Source organism: Trachemys scripta, chromosome 13 (genome assembly GCF_013100865.1).
Source record: "Trachemys scripta elegans isolate TJP31775 chromosome 13, CAS_Tse_1.0, whole genome shotgun sequence".
NCBI classification, from domain to species: Eukaryota; Metazoa; Chordata; order Testudines; family Emydidae; genus Trachemys; species Trachemys scripta.
In genome coordinates this window covers 42,000,427-42,006,426 of record NC_048310.1, presented here as the reverse complement: position 1 = coordinate 42,006,426, position 6,000 = coordinate 42,000,427, and positions in this window count along the sequence as shown.

Sequence of the window (6,000 nt, the reverse complement as noted above, 5' to 3'; positions counted from 1 at the left end):
CCCGCAGCCGGAAAACATGAAGAAGCTTGAGGTGAGTGCAGCAAAGACAAAGAAGAGATGTAGTCACTGCAGCACAAGAGAAGTACCAACACATGTCATGAGCGCACACATCCCAGTGTGTAAGGACGAGTCCTACTTTTCCATAGGTTTACAGGTACACCCACACACACCCACGCACGCACGCAACGGCTCCCCTCAACCCTTCCCCCACCACAGGTCCGTGCAGAATGGTCACTAGCCCCCTCCTTTTCTGACATTACTGAAACACAGAGGAGGAAGATGGAAGGACTAGGGACTACCGTTGTCTGAGGCCCCTTGTAATTACAGGAGTTTGCCCACCTGATCTTAATGAACATTCTATGCTCAGTGACAAGCAAGGAAGGCCCTGGCAGTATGGCCGGGGGGAAAATTGCTGCCCAGGGCCAGATTTGATGCAGGCAAAACTCCCCATGGGAACAGAAATCCGTGTTGTTAAGCATCTGCTCCATGCACTCATCCGGCTGCTCCCAATGCCCTCACGACGGTTGTTGTTTTTTCTGGAATCCCCACAAGGTGGAATCTACCAGTGCCTATGGAGAATTCCAAAGACCGATCAACCTCAGAAGAAAAGAACGCCGGCATTGTCGATTTCTCCTGTAACGACTTAGTTCAAACAGATCTTTATTCCAGTCTGTGTGATCCTTTTTGGGTACTTATGCACTATAATAAGACGATATGATCTCCAGACCGTATAGCAGTGGTCCCCAAACTTTTGAGGGTCGCGTCCCCCCTTACCCCTGTTCATGCCCCCCTGCCTCCCTCGGAGCTGGGCCAGGAGCAGGGCTGCAGCTTCGGTGGGGGGGATGTGCCCCATAGTTTGGGGTCCTCTGCTGTATAGGCTCAAGCACTTCAGCCTATGTTGTCATAGGAAGACCCCCTGATGATGATGACGACAATAATACCTAGCACATCTCATCAGAAGATCTCAAAGCACGTTCCAAAGAAGGTCAGCATCATTACCCCCATTTTGCATATGGGGAAACTGAGGCACGGACCGATCAAGTGAGTTGACTAAGGTCACCCAGCAGGCCAGTGGTAGAGCTGGAAATAGAGTGCAGGGCTCCTGACTCCCAGTCCAGTGCTCTATCCGCTAGGCCATTAATGTTGATCTTTTGATCAGTTTAGTAACTTCTTTGTATTGTCTCCAGAATTTGTAAAGTTACTTAAAATAATTTTCTCGAGTCCCCTCCCCTCCTTTGCCCAATCATGTTGTTTTAAGAAATTGGGATAACAGGGACTGCTCAAATTGTAGCATGGGACCATTCCCTGTATTGCTCTGCCAGACAACTGTGTCATCAAGAGATGGTGTATTCCGTGCATGGTACTCCGTGCACACACGGACACGTCCACAAGTCCTCTGACCCCCAAGAGTGATGGTAGCCTCTCAACCTCAAGTACACTCCACCCTCACCTTTCCCACGGTGACTCATTCTTAACATGATTTTGCAATTTGGGGAAAGCTGCTTTCTACAGGGATTGTTACTTATTGAACCATCTTTTCCTAAAGCAGTACCTAAGGCTTGGTCTACACTAACCCCCCAAATCGAACTAAGGTACGCAACTTCAGCTACGTGAATAACGTAGCTGAAGTTCGAAGTACCTTAGTTCGATCTTACCTCGGTCCACACGCGGCAGGCAGGCTCCCCCGTCGACTCCGCGGTACTCCTCTCGTCTAGCTGGAGTACCACAGTCGATGGCGAGCACTTCCGGGTTCGACTTATCGCGTCCAGACAAAATGCGATAAGTGGAACCCAGAAGTTCGATTGCCAGCCGCCGAACTAGCGGCTGGGTATAGACGTACCCTTAGTTTCATGCTACTGAAAAGTGAGGTCTGGGAAACATGCCTTGCATGCGGGCACTTATGGAGTTCAGTCTTGTTAGTTTTCCAAGAGAAGGTTAAGAAGCGTCTGGATCTCGGTTTGTAAGTAGCTGCATGGGGAAAATGCATCTCATATTAGGGGGACCTTTAAATAAGCAGGTAAAAGCATAGCCACACCCAATGGCTGGAAATGAAGTTAGAAAAATTCCAACTGGAAATAAGCTACAACTTTTTAATAGGGGATAATTAACCATTGGGACAGCTAGACATGGCATGTGGCAAAATGCACCATCGCTTGGAGCCCTTCCATCCAGACGGGATCTCATTCTGAAAGATGCTGCAGCTCGGCTACAAGTTATTGGGCTCTACAGAAGGGCAGTGCCGTTCCCTGCACTGCAGGAATGCCTGGATGGAATTTTCTGGTCTGTGTTCTGCCAGGAGCTCAGACAAGAGGATCTTAGTGGCTCCTTCTGGCCTTCTCTGCAAGGTCTCCCTTTAACGGCACTGGAGACTGGAGTCCTCTGCTTGTCTCCAGAACAGTGCAATATAAGTAGCAGATATGCCAGTCTCCAATCCTGAAGCCAAGGGACTGCTTCTAGGAGAGAGAGGGGAATTCAGTCTTTGGAGCTCATTCAATCTGTGATCTTTCTGTTGAGACTGTCAACAAAGGGGCCATTAGAGAGACAAGGTGGGTGAGGGGATATCTTTTATTGGACCAACTTCTGCTTTCGAGTTTACACGGAGCTCTTCTTCAGATCTGGGAAACGTACTCAGAGCTTCACAGCTAAATACAAGGTGGAACAGATTGTTTAGCACAAGGAGTTAACACATTTCAAGGAACCACTCACGGTGAAGTGGCCCATTAACACCCCTTCAGTCATAGGGCAGGGGGGATGTTGATTTAAGATATGCAAATCCACTACGGGGGGGATGTTGATTTAAGATATGCAAATTCAGCTACGCGAATAGCGTAGCTGAATTCGATCTATCGGAGCCGACTTACCCCGCTGTGGGAACGGCGGCAAAATCGACCTCCGCGGCTCCCCGTCGACGGCGCTTACTCCCACCTCTGCTGGTGGAGTAAGAGCGTCGATTCGGGGATCAATTGTTGCGTCCCAATGAGACGCGATAATTCGATCCCCGAGAGATCGATTTCTACCCGCCGATTCTGGCGGGTAGTGTAGACCTAGCCATAGTCACCATCCAGGCTATAACAATGCTGCAGACAAGAAAGGGGCCAGTTAGTACCGCTTGTGATATGGACACTTTTCCCCTAGCACTGGACTGAGCGCCACCAGCCCATTTTGTATGAGCCACTAGACAGCTGTCAGGTGATACTGGCTTCCAGTTACTATTGATTTGGTCCATATGTGAACTCATGGACTAGGGGTGAAAATCTCCATTAGCAACTCCTTGTGTCACTCCAGCCTCCATTATGCTAATTTTCAGAATTGCTGAAGCAAGCATATTATTCACCTTGACTGGAGTGCCATATAGGCACTCCAGGTGAAGGGTGAGCTCTTAAAATAAAGATTCCATTTCACCAGTCTCTAGAAATGAAAAATGGGAAGATAAATACAGTAATTATAAAGTGCAACAGCAGGATTGTCTCATACATACTGTTTTCCATGAGGAATCTATCGGGCTTAATACACATACGTTGACTTTCTAACAGCTCAGCCATTGTAAATGCTGCTACGGCTGTCTCTGGGCTGGTCCTCACTAGAAAATTAGGTCGTATACAAACATGAGCTTGAGGAAGCATGTTAACTAACACGCTATTAAAACAATTTGGAGTCAGTGCAGACAGAGACAAGCTGTGTTTAACATTGTGTCAGCTGGTTGTGGTTAGCCCTAGGTTCTAGCAGGTGTTACTCACAATGTTAAGTATCGTGGTTCCTGTAACCTGGATGACTTAATGGTGTTCAACATTCTGTTTGGTAGCACAACTCCTCAAGGGCATGGTTTGACATGACTTAATTTACTAGTGAAGACCATCCCATATGGAAATTTTCCTCCACCCCTGCTTGTTTTCCAGTTTTACAAATTAAACAGTAAAACTCTGCATTAAAAGAGTACCTAGCATCTGACCCATACAGATGAAGTTTGGGACATTCGGAGTTAAACAGCTAAAAGCAGCAGAAGACTTAAGTGTGGTGATACAGTGTGGTTTGTACAGGGACACACGGTCCTGCAAACCACTTTGTTCTTGGGTAATCTGTGGTCAGTTAAGGACAGTGACAGTTGTAGTTCTGACCTTCCAGTAATAATGACTGTAATGATAGTCTGAAATACCCAAGCAGGGGAAATCATCCGGGCTAATTCTGAATGGAGTTGTACCTCAAGAAGAGATCTCTTGTGAAGAAAATGAACCCATTTTTCTTTGATCCTTTATCTGATCCACCTGAGGGTATTTTCCGGCTTGTTTTTATGCCTGCCCAGCCTATTCAGGACCAAACATTGACCTGAAAGGGGAGGGGGGGGGAAATTATTTTCAGCATACAAACAAGCTTGAGGATCAAAAATAAACAGATTTCTATTGAAAGGCAGAATTCTCTTGTGAAAGCATCTTTAGCCCAAGCAGGGTATGTTAACTTCAAAGTGAGCAAGAAACACTGCCCTTTAGGTCAGGTCAGCGAAAGACCAAAGGGAAAAGCATTCTCCTTATTTTCCTGCCCTCGCTCTATTTAGGCACAAACCCCTCGGGAGGAAAAACAGATGATTTTCCATTGAGAGCATCTAGAAAAGAAAACAAACAACTTTTTATTTTATACCCAGCAGGTGACAGCCTGATTCTGCTCTCAGTTACATCAGTGTATGTAGGAATCACTCCACTGATATCATTACATGGATTGAATTACCTGGGTGTAAAACCTGTGTGAGATCAGAACAGGGCCGGCTCGAGGCACCAGCCCACCAAGCTTGTGCTTGGGGCGGCACCTGGAGGGGGGCGGCGCGGTGCTCTGGCTCCGGCCGCTGGGGAGAGTGGGGCCACGGCCGGGGCTCGCCGCCCTCCCCCCGGCGCTCTGGCCGCCGGGGACAGCGGAGCCGCGGCGGGCTCGCTGCCCTCCCCCCGGCGCTCTGGCCGCCGGGGAGAGAGGAGCCCTGACCCGGACTCGCCGCCCTCCTTCCGGCGCTCTGGCCGCCGGGGAGAGCGGAGCCCCGGCTGGGGCTCGCTGCCCTCCCCCCGGGGCTCCGGCCGCCCTCCCCTGCCGCACTGTGTGTGTGGGGGGGAGGCCGGAGGCTTTTTTGCCTGGGGCGGCAAAAAAGCCAGAGCCGGCCCTGGATCTGGATCAGAATCAGCCCTGTGAATCTGGACTGAAATATTCCTACTGGTGCTCCCACTAATTCCCCTAGTGTAGACAGCACCTAAGTCTGTCTAAGCTCAGCTCTCAAGTACACAGAAAGTTTAGTTTTAATTGCTCCTTAGGATCTGCAGGGTGTTACAATCTTCAGTGATTGCTTTTTAAAATTTAAACTCAATTAACAAAAAAAGATAGTGGAATAAATTTCCAACATTTATTTCCCCCAGAGGGGTATTGATACTGGGAGGTGTAACATGGCAAAGTAGAACGGAGCTGTCAGGTTAGCCAGAGTTGTACATTTGCCTGGGAAGTAGCAGGAGCCAATCAAATCACGCCTTCATTTCTGTCCATTTTATAAATGCTGGTTACTGTTTGTCTGCCGGGCAGCTCTGCTGTCAGGCCAAGGCATGCGAAGATGAATGCTGATGGGGTGTTGCTATTAGCTGCATCGTCACTTTAATTCAGATGTTGGCATGTCAGTCTATTCCATATGTGTTTGTATGGCAGGATGTAGAGGAGGGGAAATCTGAAGCGGCAGCCGTAAGAGAAGGTGAGTGATTTTTGCTGGGGTGAATGGGGTGCCTGACTGTAGAACTTTCAGGAATGGAAACGTCATAGTCTGCTAAGATCTTATTTCACTGGTTTTCCTCAGTATCCTGGTTTCATACTTGGCGTTGCAGGCAGTGAAAGGAAGTCGATTACTTGTACTTGTGCTGTCTAGGGACTGGTGCTGTCAAACACGGGTGCATATGGCTATCCTATGCTGATTAATGGGCTAGTACCCATCCGAGCACTCCTGGGAAATTGGTACTGGTTAGTACTCGTCCTAGTTCTCGT